Raw genomic sequence first — 15,421 nt, forward strand, 5'->3', positions numbered from 1 at the left:
AGTCCGCCTCGTCTCCGCGCGGTCTTCTACCCGGACCTGCAATGGATGGTATTCCTGGGTTAGCGTTTTTTATTATTTTACTACACTTAACTCCCACAAACGGACTTCATATCGCCAGCAGCATAGGTAGGGTATGGGGGATGTATTTGTTGTTTTATCGTGAATGTCATTGTAACAATGCGCTGTGAAGAAATATCGGTGACTTTCAGAGGCGGTCTAAGTTTAACCAGGTTTTCCAGCATTACTGCACATCTCGGTACTTTTTGTGACAAGATAATAACGTCTTGTCACGTTAGACTCGCCCAGACCAACTTTTTCCAAATGTTTTTCTCTCTGTTTTCAGCCTTAGGTTATGCGTCTGGGGAATATGATTCACGCACGCGGGGCTTCTTCCAATCTCTGTTGTGACGCGAGCCTTGTACGTGGCCAAACATAACCTAGAGATTGTAAATGTGTCGATTTGAACGGTGCAAGTTACTTGTTTACCGGCATGTGCAGGATAGTAGTCCCTATGGTGTACATTGTAGCTCGATCCACAGAAATATACATGAACCTGAACTTGTCACGTGGTCTACCTACCTGTCAAGGTGTTGTTAGGGGTCATGACGTTCTGCAGACCATGTCAGCGTCACACACACGCACACACACATTGGTATACTTTCTGCATTCCACTAAAAGGGTGTGATGTGGGTGTTTATAACAATGTCTGTCAAAAAACTGCCCATGTATGTGGGTGTGTCTGTGTGTTTGTGTGTGTGTATGTATGTGTGTGCATGTGTGTGTGAGTGACTGTATATGTGTGTATATGCTCGTGTGTATGTATGTGTGTGTATGAGTGTGTGTGAGTATGAGTGTGTTTGTGATTGTATTGATTAGGGTAACCTTGCCTTTTTCTCTGCAGCATGTCCTTAGTGAAGGGAGGCTTGTGGTTGATATCTGTGTCTAAGTATTTGTGTGTGTTTGGTGTGTAGCCTATGTGTGAGTGTGTGCGTGTATACGTGTGTGTGTGCTGTGTGTTTGTATATGCATTTATGTACGGTATTTATATCTGTGTGTGTATGTGTGTGTGTGTGTGTCAGACTCTCTGCAGCATGTCCTGAGCGAGTACCGTCTGGTCAGGCCAGTCAGCAGCAACGCCGTAGGTCACTTCCTGTCGTGGGCGGTCTCTGCCCCGAAGCTGGACGAACTGCACGCGCGCCGACGGCGCCGGAGAGAAGCGCCGGAGGGGGGAGGGAGGGGGCGAGGGAGGAGGAGGAGGAGGAGGGGGGTGGGAGAGGGACCCTCTACTACAATGTGTCGGCATTCGGGCGTGAGCTCCACCTGCGAGTGCGCCTCAACCCCCACCTGGTGGCCCCCGGAGCCACGGTGGAGTGGCACGAAGACAACGCCACGCACTCCCGGCCACTGGAGGGTGCCGACTGCCTCTATGTGGGCGAGGTGCTCAACATGGACCACACCTCGGTCGCCATCAGCAACTGTGACGGGCTGGTGAGTACCACCACGGCAGAAGCCGGCAGGCAGGCAGGCACGCGCTTGCGCCCGCGCATACACTCACACACACTGCTGGTGAGGAGAGGAGGTGAAGTGAAGGGGGTAGGAGGTTGGGAGCAGGTGAGGAGGTGAGGAGGAGAGGGAGGGAGGAGGGTAGGAGGAGGAAAGGGGTGGGATGCCTTAACATCTGAACAAGCAAGTGAAGATAAAATGAGTGTAGAAGAATTTGACCAGATTACTAGATTACTTAAATATGTGAATGTTGAGATGATGTCACAGCCCAAAAGTTTCGACCAGTTGCGACTTATCACCTACAGCAACAGAACCTTAAAGGGGCGATTGATTGCAAAACCGATTTTACCATGTCATAGTTGAATAACGACAGTTCGTGGGTAAAATGAACATACAGTAAATATCAAAAACCATTGACACCACTTTCCTATGCAAATCTCAAAAAGAAAAAATGTGGTTGTAAAACGCTAGCTTTTCAACAAAGCCACCGGTGTGACGTAGGACCGGGGACCACCCTTTTTGGCTCTGGTCTGTATCTTTGTCACGCCCCAAAATTTACATCCAGACCAGCCCGAGGTAGCGTCTATCTCCGATACTAGTTTAGCTGCGCACTGCTCTGTGTAGGCTACTTATAAGAAATTACAAAGAAGAATGTTTTGAATTATAACAAGGATATTGAAAATGGACCCCGGTCGTAAATGCTGTGTTCCAGGCTGTACAGGGAAGGCTAACAGTCACAGTCTTCCCAAGGAGCCAAACAATCGACAGGCATGGCTGCTGTTGTCTGAGAAGATCCCGGCGAAGTTCGACACTCAATCATTCATTTGCTCTGAACATTTCACCCAAGACAGTTTTGACAACCTTGGACAATTCCAAGCAGAATTTGCTAGGAAGCTGAACCTGGAAAGAGGTGCTGCTCCGACCGTATGCTCATTGCAACCGCCTATAAGGACAGTATGATGTTATGCTAAAAGTTCTTAGCAATGCTAACGTGTCCTGTATATAGCATAGGTAGAAAGCTAAATACGTTTCTACACACATCAAATGACTCTAGCTTGACTAGCTGTAGTCGGCATTAGAAGGGAAGCTTCCGAAAAAATAGCCAGAAAACGAACAGCAGTCTGGCTTATTGCTAACGCCTGTCTAGATAATCAATTTGAAAGAACTGGAGAAAGGCAGGTGCTAGATACAGGATACGTTAGCATTGCTATTAGTAACTGTTAATAGTAACACCTAGACTGTAGTCGGCATGTAGGTTAAACTAGTTTAGCTTGCTAACGCAAGAGCACAGGTAGAATGTGTGATAATTCAGCCTTGTTTATTGGCAATGGGGCTAACGTTGTTTCATGTGCCTGACTGTGTGTCATTCCAATAAATAACCCGTGTCATGTAAATCTACAATTAACAATGCATGTTTTTCCAGATCTTTGTCACGTTATTTTTTTGCAAGATATCTAGAGCTAGCTAACTGAAGCCGAGTTGAATCACAATATGGTTTGGTTGCTAAGCCTAACGTTCTACCCACCCAAGTCAATCCAGTTTGCTTCAACAACAGAAGTGGAAACAAGCAATGTTATCATTTCCAATTATATGTAGTCAATCTGTTGAAAATAGTGTTGTGTAGACATAATAGATTTATTTGCGCGTTTTTATTTCAAGTCTCCAACTTCAGTGTTTCAGTGAGTGCTGTTGGCCGTGTTGGGTTTTTGATCCCCAGCTTCACTCGTTGAAAACCAACCAATCAGTGCGCAGCTTATCTAAATATTAATGAGCATACCATAAAAGGAGAAAAGCTAGTGTTTTTTCCCAGGAACATTTCAGAGGATCTATCAGGGGTCATAGAACAGCACCCGGGCCATTTTCAACCCAACCAATGTTACATACCCTATTCGGAGACCTTAAGGAACAGTGGGAAATACCCCAAAAACCCAGTCAATCCCCCCTTTAAATTGGCTATAAGCTAACTTTAGCTGTTGCTCTTAAAAACAAACAAATGATGCAAACAAATGTAAAGCATTTCAAAATGTTGTGACATATGTGTGACATAAATCCATTTAGAGGCCAAATTGAGCTAATCTCACCATCCACCAGAATGCAGTCAGTTAGCCAAAGCTGGCCCCATGTTGGTGTTCAAGACAGATTTATTTCTGGTACATACCTAAAGGCTCATGGGTAGTCAGGGGATGTGTCTCATCCTTCATTCCATGGTCCTCGTAAGGAAGGAGACAAGCAGATACATTCTGACCAGCAGGTTTCTGTGTGTGTGTGTGTGTTCATATCACTTTAGTTTACCACCATGGTGAGGAAGTGGCCCGTCTCAGTTAACTTCTGCTATCACCGGTACCTAACTTAGAGACTCTGTGAAGAGAAACTGTTGTGAAGCTCATTCGTGGTGATGCAAACGTTTTGTTACTCATTATTGCATTGTTAGAACGTGGTTATTACATAGTTGTTAGCACATTTATGAAGTGATGTTCTGGAGGTAATTCATATTGTTTTAACGTCTCTACTCCTCTTTATTACATGGTTATTATGGAGGTATTCCACGGTTTTTACATGGTTATGACACGTTTAATGACACCTCCATGCAGTGGAGGTCTTCTTGGAAAGTATAGGTGTTCTGTCTAGATGGCTGTCAGTCAGGAATGCCAGGTCACTGCACATGAATCACTACAGTTTAGTTAGACTGGCACAGCACAGAACTGGAGAGAGGCTGGGGGTGTCTGGACTTGTATCCGATAGTTGTGAGGAGGAGAGTGTTTTAGTGTGTGTATGTGTGTGTGTGTTAGTGTGTGTGAGTGAGTGAGTAAGGGAGAGAGATGGAGAGAAAGAAGAGATACAAGGAGTGTGTGTGTAGTGAGTGAGTGCGAAAGGGAGAGTGATGAAGTGAGATAAAGAAAAAGAAGAGAGAGGGTGTGTGTGTTTGTGTCCACTTGTGAGTCTGATGTTTGCCTGCTCAAAGCACTCAGAGCTTACACAGGCGGTACAGACAGGGCTATGACCACACCCACAGTCCACATATACTGGGTTCTAATCCCTGAGTCCACAGATACTGGGTTCTAATCCCAGAGCCCATATATATTAGTAGAGGGTTCTGTTGTCTCTTTGTTGAATAATCCTGAGACAAAAAACAAATAATTCTAAACATTCCACATAACTTAACCGTTTGGGTAGAACAACGTGTAGCATGGATTAGAAATGTCACTACAAGGTTTTATTTTTTATAACAAATTTAACAAACCAAATTTCATTGAGTTTCCTGTGGCTGCTCAAATTTGGGACGTCATTAGAAAACCCAGGGTTTTGTCTCAGTTGGACAGAACAAATAAATACAAAGGGCAGTATGTTTGCAGACATCTCTGTTGAAAGACATCAATGAATTGGTCGGTCTCAAAGTGGCTGCATGATATCTTCAGACAACACCATGTGACACAGACTTCAACCTCATTGTTGGGACAGAAGCAGATGATGTCATCCTGTTCCATGTTTCCCAGAGTTGGACCCGGATTCTAGAACGATTCTCTCTCTGCTCAGTTGTCCTCTCTGTAGAACACATGTAGACAAGATGTCACAACACGACCACAGACGTTCCCTGTCCTGTTCTCACCAGTGCTTTCTAGGTTCTTCTCTGGGTTGTTCTCCTGTGTTCCCTAGGTTGTTCTCTTGGTTGTTCTCTGGGATGTTCTTGAAGTGGTTCTCTGGATGGTTCTCTCGGTTGTTGTCTCCTGTATTCTTTGGGTTTTTCTCTGGGTTGTTTTTGTTTCATTGAGCAGATGTTTTTTCTCCAAAGCGACATACTGTATAAAATACAGCAGAAGGTCAAGGGTCAGAAGTTAATATTTTTCAGTCAAGGAACAGTCTGTACTTACCAGTCACAATGCAGAGTAGCGTATCAGCTACCAGGCACAGTAAACAATAACATGTCAAATGATATAGGTGATTATTATGATATGATGTGTAGCATTGTCATCATTGTTGGAAACCAGCAGCGTTGGAACTGAAAGAGGAAATGCCTGATTGACATTTTCTACTGGAAAATATGCTGCTGGGCTTTTGCTTGACTTTGCAAGCGTATGTGTGTGCGTGCTTGTGCGTGCGTGCATCTGTATATATGTGTGTGTGTGTGATTAGCAGTTTTTCCATGTAGTATTTGCCCTCCCTCATGATCCGCTTCTGTGAGTCAGCCAGCTACTGATCTTCTTGCCAGCTTCCAGCCCTTCTGTGTGTGTGTTTGTTCCCTATGTGTGTGTGTGTTCACCATATGTGTGTGTTTGCTATGTGTATGTATGCGTGCCAGGGTACGTTTCTGTGTTTGTGTTGGTCTGTTAGTCGCGTGTATGTGATTAATTTGCTTGCTTTGCTAGCTTTCCACAGACTGCTAAGTCTCTGGTCCCTGTGCCGTGTGTGTATGCGTGTGTTTGTTTGTGTGTCTACGTGTGTGTTTGTTTGTTGTGTGTGTGCGTTCAACATCTATATAGTTTGCTGGAGACTGAGTTCCCTGTGTGAGAGAATCATTTTGACAGTGTCTCTAGCTTTGTGTTTGACAGTGAGGGGTATAGTTTACTGTTATGGTTGAGGTTATAGGCCATGTCTTTGGTAACGGTCCAAGACATCGCTACTCTTGTCTCGGTCAAAGCCTTAGCTCCACGGTCAAAGCTTGGTCTGTCCTGTGTGTGTGTCACTCAGCCTCAGCTTGTGGCCTTGTCCAGGTGGTGGTCGTGGTCATGGTTTTGTGACCGTCTTCTCCAACCCCCTCACCCGACACACCCTCGCCTTCATCCACACACACACACACACACACACACACACACACACACACACACACACACACACACACACACACACACTCTTTCTTCACACTTTGACCTTCCTGCTGACCCTAGCTTGACCTCTCATGGTTGACCAGGCCAGAGTGAGCCTACCCTCTCTGGCTGTGGGTCTGAACAATCCTCCTGCCCTCTGCCCCCTAACATCTACCTCCTGCATCCTACCTCCTATCTCCTGCTTCCTACCTCTTGCTTTCTACCTGCTGCCATCTTCCTCCTGCTTCCTGCCTTTTTCTTACTTCCTACCTCCGACCTCCAACATCCTACCTCTGTCTCCTTGGCTCCATAATCTGCCTACCTCAGAGACACAGGCCATATGGTTTAGGTTAAACTCTTATCTCTAAGGACCCCAGTCTTTCAGCGTGGCCCTCGCGTGAGTGTGTGCGTGTGTTTCTGTGTGTGTGTCTGTGTTGACAAGGTGAATCTGGCCCCTCGTGTAATAGCGCCACACCTAGGATCAGCTGACCATCGCTACGGAGACAGATCTGGACCACAGAACCACTCCTTTGTTCTGCCACAGAGGGAGGGCGGCTCCACAGCCTCCTGTCTGTGTGTCACAGTGTGTCGTTTGTTTGTGAAGATGACAAATTCTCTCCGGCTCCTGGTGGAGTATCTCCTCTTTCTGGGCTGTCCCCGCCGTTCCTGAGCAAAACACTGCCTTCTGGAACCCCCGAAGGATTCCAGATTTCTGCCTGTATTTTATGTGAGTAATGGTCTGAATTGGTGCTGCCAAGGGACTGTGAAGGAGTCAGACATGAAGGTCAAGCAACCAGTCAGTCTTTCAGTCAGTCAACCAGCCAGATAGCTATCCACCCAGGCAGCCATCTAGTCAGCCAGCCAGGCAGCCAGCTAACTTACCTGCCAGCTAGCCAACAAGCACGCCATCTAGTCAGCCAGGCAGCCAGCTAACTTACCTGCCAGCTAGCCAACAAGCACGCCATCTAGTCAGTCAACCAGCCAGACAGCAATCTTCTCAGTAGCTAACCAACCTTCCAGCCAACCAGCTAACCAGCCATCCATCCAGACAACCAGCCAGCCTGCTAACAAGCTCTGTTTGTGTGTGTGTGCGTTGATGTTAGTATTGGTATTGTGTGTGTGAATAGTTGTATTGAGTGTGTGCTCTGAATGTGAACCACCCCGTACATCTTAACATTCTAAACTCACTCTCTCGCTTTATCTCACTGCTTATCTCCTTTCTCCCTATCTCCTCCTACCACTCTGTCCTCCCTCACCGTCTTTCCCCCTCCCCCCCTCCCCCTCCACCCCCTCCCTCTCCCCCCCCCCCCCCCAGGCTGGTATGATTCGTACCAGGGATGAGGAGTTCTTCATCGAGCCCCTGGAGAGAGGGGGCGTGGTCGACGAAGATACGGGTGTGGCCTATGAAGAGGAGGGCGGGGCTGGTAAAGAGGAGGGCGGGGGCGGGGGCGGGCGACGTCACATCATGTATCGCTCCTCTGCTGTTCGCCGGCCACCTGTCAATCAAACTGCTGACTTCTACCCCCGAGGTGAGACAGACGCTACAGATACACCTGCCGTGTGTGTGACACACACCCTGTTTCTGTCTCTGGCTTTTCCCTCACACACACACACACACACTACACACACATACCAACACTGAACTATGTTTTTTCAGTAAACTGTAAGAATTCAACTTGAACTTGGGTTCGGGAGATTATTAGTAATGATCGTGTTTAATTTCAAGTGAGTTCAATAGAAAGGTGTAGAGGAGGAGAGGACGGGAGGAATGAAGTGGGAGGTAGGAAAGGAGGGAGAGGGGGATGGGAGGAAGGAAGGGTTTAGTTATCACTTACGTTAGAACTTACTAGGATGAGTGTCCTGTTCTCTCTGAAAGACTATCGCTAAAGATGTTGACGTTTTCTAGGAATCCTGCCAGCACACTCATGAGAGCAGTCACACACACACACACACACACACACATTGGAAGCTGGACACCAGGCCGGGGAGGCTAAGATGCAGAGAGCAGAGGAGAAGCAAGGGACAGAAGGAGGAGAGAGGAGAGGGAGAGGAAGAAGAAGAGGGAGAGGCAGAGGCAGAGGCAGAAGCAGAGGGAGAAGGAGGGGGAGAGGGAGAGGGAGAGGGAGGGGGAGAGGGAGAGGGAGAGGGAGAGGGAGAGGGAGAGGGAGAGGGAGAGGGAGAGGGAGAGGGAGGGGGAGGGGGAGAGGGAGAGGGAGAGGGAGAGGGAGAGGGAGAGGGAGAGGGAGAGGGAGAGGGAGAGGGAGAGGGAGAGGGAGAGGGAGAGGGAGAGGGAGAGAGGGAGAGGGTGAGGAAAGTGAGGGAGATGAGGATAGGAGTGAATGTCTTCAGTAACAGCCAGGAACTGAGCAACAGCCAAGTGCTACGTGGCAGACTGAGTACAACCACAGAGGCTGGGAGGGGGTCATAATGTTATACTGTTATACTGGGGGAAGAAAGCGAAAATAAGGAAACAGAGAGAGAGGAGGAGAGAGAGAGTTCAATGTTGCTTTTGGTGTTGCTTCTATAGTTAATTGTAATGTAAATGTAATATAAATGTAATGTAAATGTAATGTAAATGTAATGTGATGCTAGTGTTGTAATTGTAATGTGATAGTAACTGACTCTGTGCTTCAGTGGAGGGGCAAGGTGATCAGGTTCGGTTCAGTATTGGAATAGGTGTTGATGGCCTTGTTGAGGGTCAGGGGTCAGGGGTCAGGGCTCAGAGAACATAATAAATCTTGCCCTCCTTTCATCATAGTTTCCCCCCACCCATCCCTCTGGGGTGGGGTGGTTGGGGGGTCACTTCCCCCTGCAGATCAGGACAGGGTGTGTGTGTGTTTTGTTTAAGGGTGTGTGCGTTTTTTGTGCGTGCGTGTGTTTGTGTGCGGGTGTGTTTGTGTTATCTAAGAGTGCGTGTTGGTGAGCTGGCGTGTGTCTGTTTAGGTTTATTTGAGGATATGTGTGTGCCTGTCTGTGTGGAGAGATGGATGTGCGTGTGTGTGTGTGTTGTATCTGTTTCTCCAGCTCTTTCGGTTTTTCCTCACACGTGTTTTCAGTCAAAGCATCTCCTGAAATAACAACATTCCATGTGTCTCTGACTCCTGCCTGGTCCCTGTATTCCTGACCGAACCCTTCAGCTGACGCTACGCTCAAACTCCCACTAGATCCCTCTCTCCCTTCAGGAAATAGAAGGAAACATTTCTGACCTAGAAGAGAGCAGGAGGTAGGTTTTAGGATCTAGGAGGTAGGGTTTATGATCTACGCGTTAGGGGTGGGAGTCGAGTTTAGGAGATAAGGGATAAGGTTTGGGATCTAGGAGGTAGGGGGTGGGAAGTAGGGTTTATGACCTAGGGGGTAAGGGGTAGGCTTTTCGATTTGGGGGTTGGAAGTATGGTTTTGGAGATAAGGGAGGGTTTAAGATCTACATTTACATTTATTCATTTAGCAGACGCTTTTATCCAAAGCGACTTCCAAGAGAGAGCTTTACAAAGTGCATAGGTCACTGATAATAACAACAAGATAGCCCCATAGCATTGCGGGTAGCCAAAACAAGAAGTACATATTACATAACCAAAAAATAAGTGCTAAAGGGAAGAAACCATAAGAGCATGTAGTTAAGCAAGTTACAATTAAACAACATGAATCTCTAAGTGCAAGTGTACCTGTAGGAAAGCAATAAAAAATAGGATTAACTAATATAGAATAGAATACAACAGTTTAAATCAGCTACCACTAACCAACAAGAGCAACAGTCTAAGCAAGTCATTCAGATCCTTGAGGAAACTAGCATTGGGTTGAGCAAACCATTCCTAAGTACCGTTGTACTCCCGAAACAAGTGCGTCTTGAGCCTTCTCTTGAAGGTGGAGAGATAGTCTGTGTCAGATGGAGGTGGGGAGTTGATTCCACCACTGGGGGGCCAGGCAGGAGAGGAGCTTGTGTTGTGACCGGCGGTCTTGAGCAGTGGGACCACCAGGCGGTTGTCTGAAGAAGACCGTAGGTGGCGGGTGGGGGTGTAAGGCTGCAGGAGAGACTTGATGTAGTCTAGGGGCTAGGAGTAGGACAGGGTTTTGGATATATGGGATTGGTGGTGGGAAGTAGGGTTTAGGATCTAGGGGGTAGGATTTAAGATCTGTGTGGGTGGAACATCGAGGTTTAGGGTTCAGGATGTAGGAGGTAGGGCATATGGTTTAGGATTTAGGAGGTAGGGGATATGGTTTAGGATCTAGGGAGGTAAAGGATAGGGTTTAGGGGTCTTGGAAGTAGTGTTTAGGGGTCTACGTAGTTGTTTAGAATAGACCCAGAGGGAACACACACACAGAAACACACACACATCTGGAGGGGATTTGATGCGGAGCAGAGAACATCAAGGGGAGGAGGGAAAAAGTGACCTCAATCTCCCTGGACTGGTAGTCTCTTTCTTTCTGGCTTTATTTCTTTTCTCTCTCTCTCTCTCTCTCTCTCTCTCTCTCTCTCTCTCTCTCTCTCTCTCTCTCTCTCTCTCTCTCTCTATCTTTCTCTTTCTCTCACCCCGCTCTCCCAATCTTTGTCACTCATTTTTTCTCTCCGTGTCTCCTCACTGAATTAATCTTCATCATCATCATACCTCTTCCATCTTTATCATCTTTATCAACATCATCCCCTCCATCATCATCCGCACCATCACCAGCTCCACCCTCATCATCACGGCCATCACCATCATCATCATCATCACGACCACCAAATATCATCTTCGTCATCTTCCCCATAATCCCCGCCCTCCCCACACCTCACTACCATCATCACCACCACTGTCCTCACCATCGCCACCATCATCACCATCATCAACATCATAATCATCATCCTTATTGTATCTTCCGTCGTCACCGTCACCGTCGTCGTCGTCGTCATCATCACCATCTTCATCATCATCATAACCATCTTCGTCATCATCATCATCATCATCACCGCCATCTTCATCATCATCACCGTCATCATCATCATCATCATCATCATCATCATCATCATCATCATCATCATCACCATCATCATCCTCATCATCGTCATCACCATCTTCATCATCCTCATCACCATCTTCATCATCATCATCACCATCCTCATCATCATCATCGTCATCACCATCTTCATCATCATCATCATCACCATCTTCATCTTCATCATCATCATCACCATCATCATCCTCATCATCATCATCCTCATCATCGTCATCACCATCTTCATCATCATCATAACCATCTTCATCATCATCATCATCATCACCATCCTTATCCTCATCAGCATCATCTTCCTCCTCCTCCTCCTCTCCTGTGTAGACAGGGAGACCTCACTGTGTGTATCTATTAATAGAGAGTGTGAGGCTGTGAGGAGGCTGTACCCTTGGAATATGATGACCTGGCACTTTGTAAAGCCCCTGTCAGCTGACACCATGATACCTCCTGGACACTCAGCCAGGGTGTGTGTGTGTGTGTTGTGTGTTTGCAAGTGTGTGTGTTTGTCTTTGCAAAATGCGTGTGTGCTTTTGCGAGTGTGTGTGTGTATGTCTGCTGAGGTAAGTCTTTAATGGCCTGGAACGGAGGCTGGGGTGTGAGATGAAGGTAACCTGAGAAGGGGGTTGAGGGTCTGCAGGAAGGGGGGTGTCACTGTGTCGCTTCACTGCCCACGCTGCTGAGGTTGCCAGGTCTGACTCTTGGACTGATCAGCTGATCAGTACTTGCATATGTGGGCATGTTGCAGCATATCCAGTGGGCAGGGTTGCCAGATTTGGCAAAGTTGCCAGGTTGGAAAGGGTTGTCAGGTCAGGCCAGGTTGCTAGGCATGAAATTTAATCTTTTTGTCTCTTACTTTTGTCTCTCTGTCTCTCTCTCTCTCTCTTTCTCTTTCTCTTTCTCTTTCTCTTTCTCTCTCTCTCTCTCTCTCTTTCTCTTTCTCTTTCTCTTTCTCTTTCTCTTTCTCTTTCTCTTGCTCTTGCTCTCGCTCTCGCTCTCGCTCTCGCTCTCGCTCTCGCTCTTCTCAATTGAATTGAATTGAATATGCTTTATTGGCATGAATGTTCAGGTTACTAAACAATGTTGCCAAAGCAGACCACAGTGAAGGGGGTCCTAACCCTTAATCCCTCTAAGCCTCTCTCTCTCTCTCTCTCTCTCTCTCTCTCTCTCTCTCTCTCTCTCTCTCTCTCTCTCTCTCTCTCTCTTTCTCTCTCTCTCTCTGTCTCTCTCTCTCTCTACTCCAGGGTCCATACTGGGTGGTCTCAGGGACCTGGAGACCCTGTCCAAAGGACTGTTTCCCAACCAGACTCAAACCCAGACTCAGAAACAGAACCAGTCCAGGTGGGGTCGGGCCCGGCGGGAGGTTGAGGAGCTGGAGTTGTTCAACATTGAGGTTCTGCTGGGGGTGGACTACTCTGTGGTCCAGTTCCACGGAAGGGAACACATACAGAAGTACCTGCTCACTCTTATGAACATAGTAGGTATCTCTCTCTCTCTCTCTCTCTCTCTCTCTCTCTCTCTCTCTCTCTCTCTCTCTCTCTCTCTCTCTCTCTCTCTCTCACACACACAATCCCACACACACACAGTCATGCACACACACAGTCACGCACACACACATGGTTTTCTTGTCTGTCTGTCTGTCTACATGTCCATCTGCCTACCTGTCTGTCTGTCTGTCTGTCTGTCTGTCTGTCTGTCTGTATGTCCATCTGCCTACCTGTCTGTCTGTCTTGCAGGTGAATGAGATCTACCAGGATCGCACTCTGGGAGCTCACATCAACGTAGTGCTGGTCAGAATTATCATGCTTTCTTCTGACAAGGTACACACACTAACGGTTTCACTCTTTCATACACACACACACACACACCCACACTCATACACACACACACACACAAACTACACTCATAGACACTCTCCTGTACACACGTGCACACGTGCACACACAGACACACACACACTCAGGGTGTGACACAGCATAACAGCCTCGACAGTCACTGGTCCCTCTCCAGGCACTGTGTTATAACGTGGATCGGAGGGGTTACTAGTTTGATTCCTTCCCCAGTGACGTGCTTCTGTCCTGTGGGTTCTGTGTTCTGAAGTCCATGTCTCTGATCGAGCTGGGGAACCCGTCCCAGAGCCTTGAGAACGTGTGTCGCTGGGCCTTCCTGCAGCAGAAGCCGGACAGGGCAGACGCAGAGTACCACGACCACGCCATCTTCCTCACACGGCAGGAGTTTGGTCCCTCCGGCATGCAGGGTAGAGGACACGCTATGCACACGCTATTCACACGCTATGCACGCGCCATGCACATGCTGGTCAAACACTATTCACCCGCTAGGCAAATACCGTTCACATGCTACTTGCTACACATGTTACACATGCACATGCTACAGACACACACTAAACACACACTGCACACATTCTGTAAGGACACGCTACACACACACAACAGGTACCCACAGACACCGCACAAACGCTACATACACACACACGGTATACACGTGTTACGGACACACACACAGGCTACAGACACAGACACCGCTACTGATCCTCTGTCTGTGTGTGCGGTCGCCTAGGTTACGCCCCGGTGACAGGCATGTGTCACCCGGTGAGGAGCTGCACCCTGAACCACGAGGACGGCTTCTCCTCCGCCTTCGTCGTGGCTCATGAGACCGGACACGTGTGAGACACACACCACATGCACACACCATACACACGTATATTCACACACACACTACATGTACACACACAACACACGTACAGACACACAGACACATACACAGACTTCTATAGACACACACACACACTGTACGAGCATACATACACACTTCTACATACAGCTATTCACACACACACACACACACACGCACACATGTAGCAGTGTTGACTGTGGAGTGTTGCAGGTTGGGAATGGAGCACGACGGCCAGGGTAATGACTGTGGAGACGAGGTCCCCATGGGCAGCATCATGGCTCCTCTGGTACAGGCTGCCTTCCACCGCTTCCACTGGTCCAGCTGCAGCCATGAGGAGCTGCAGAAGTTCCTCAAGTAGGTCCTCTCCCCTGACCCCTGAACCCCTGAACCCTCACCCCAAAACCTCTTGTACCCTTAATCAAGAACCCTGAACCATTACCCCTGACCCTTCACCACTGACCCCCTAACCACAGACCCCATGAATCCTCAGCCCTCACCCCTAAACCCTTGAACCCTGGACAATCACCCCTGAACCCTGACCTCTCACCCCTGACCCCCTGAACCCTCAGCTCTCACCCACGAACCATCAATTCTGATCCCCAATACCATGAACCCTGACCCCTGACATATATCTGCCTGGGTTGTGATTGGAAGCGACTGACGGCTGATGCCTTCCCCTTCTTCCAGAACGTACGACTGTCTCCGTGATGACCCGTTTGACCATGACTGGCCGGCGATGCCCCAGTTGCCTGGCCTCAGCTACTCCATGGACGACCAGTGTCGCTTCGACTTTGGGTCAGGCTACAGCACCTGCACGGCGGTGAGCTTCCGGGACAGCTGAGCTGGGGTTCTAGAACTGTCCTGTGTCAGTGGAAGTCAGTGTGTTTGTGTGTTTGTGTGCAGCCTGTTTTAAAGCGGCGTATGTGTGCAGCCTGTGTTTAGCAGTGTGTATGTGTGTGCAGCCTGTATTTATCAGTGTGTGTGTGCGTGCAGCAGCCTGTGTTAGAGCAGTGCGTGTGTGTGTGTGTCTCTAGTACAGCACCTATGACCCGTGTAAGCAGCTGTGGTGCAGCCACTTTGACAACCCTGTGTTCTGTAAGACCAAGAAGGGCCCACCCATCGACGGCACCAAGTGTGGACCGGGGAAGGTAGGTCTCCCGTCTCTCTCTCTCTCTCTCTCTCTCTCTCTCTCTCTCTCTCTCTCTCTCTCTCTCTCTCTCTCTCTCTCTCTCTCTCTCTCTCTCTCTCTCTCTCTCTCTCTCTCTCTCTCTCTCTCTGTCTTCCTCCTTTCTCTTCTTCTTGTCTTGTATGGCTTTTAATATCCCCAGGCACTGCAGATGTCAGTTAGCTATATAGCTAACTCTGGCTCAATTGTTGTATTATTCATGGTCCCTGTTAAATACAAATTTAAATAAACAAAAAAACTAAACAAAAAATCT

The 15,421-nt window shown here is 48.0% G+C and overlaps 1 pseudogene across 1 annotated transcript in view; it reads left to right on the top strand.

Moving 5' to 3' along the window:
• LOC146245207 (A disintegrin and metalloproteinase with thrombospondin motifs 2-like) overlaps positions 1-15,421 on the top strand; it is a 28,081-nt pseudogene continuing 12,660 nt past the window's right edge. Inside the window, exons 1-10 of the transcript XR_014734548.1 lie at positions 1-126; positions 1,080-1,488; positions 7,621-7,834; positions 12,533-12,765; positions 13,025-13,108; positions 13,389-13,545; positions 13,866-13,971; positions 14,193-14,336; positions 14,670-14,802; positions 15,017-15,130. The product of XR_014734548.1 is annotated as an A disintegrin and metalloproteinase with thrombospondin motifs 2-like (transcript). The remainder of the gene's footprint in view (positions 127-1,079; positions 1,489-7,620; positions 7,835-12,532; positions 12,766-13,024; positions 13,109-13,388; positions 13,546-13,865; positions 13,972-14,192; positions 14,337-14,669; positions 14,803-15,016; positions 15,131-15,421) is intronic.

The sequence above is a fragment of the Hypomesus nipponensis genome, chromosome 20 (genome assembly GCF_054491055.1).
Source record: "Hypomesus nipponensis isolate SF chromosome 20, ASM5449105v1, whole genome shotgun sequence".
Taxonomy (NCBI): domain Eukaryota; kingdom Metazoa; phylum Chordata; class Actinopteri; order Osmeriformes; family Osmeridae; genus Hypomesus; species Hypomesus nipponensis.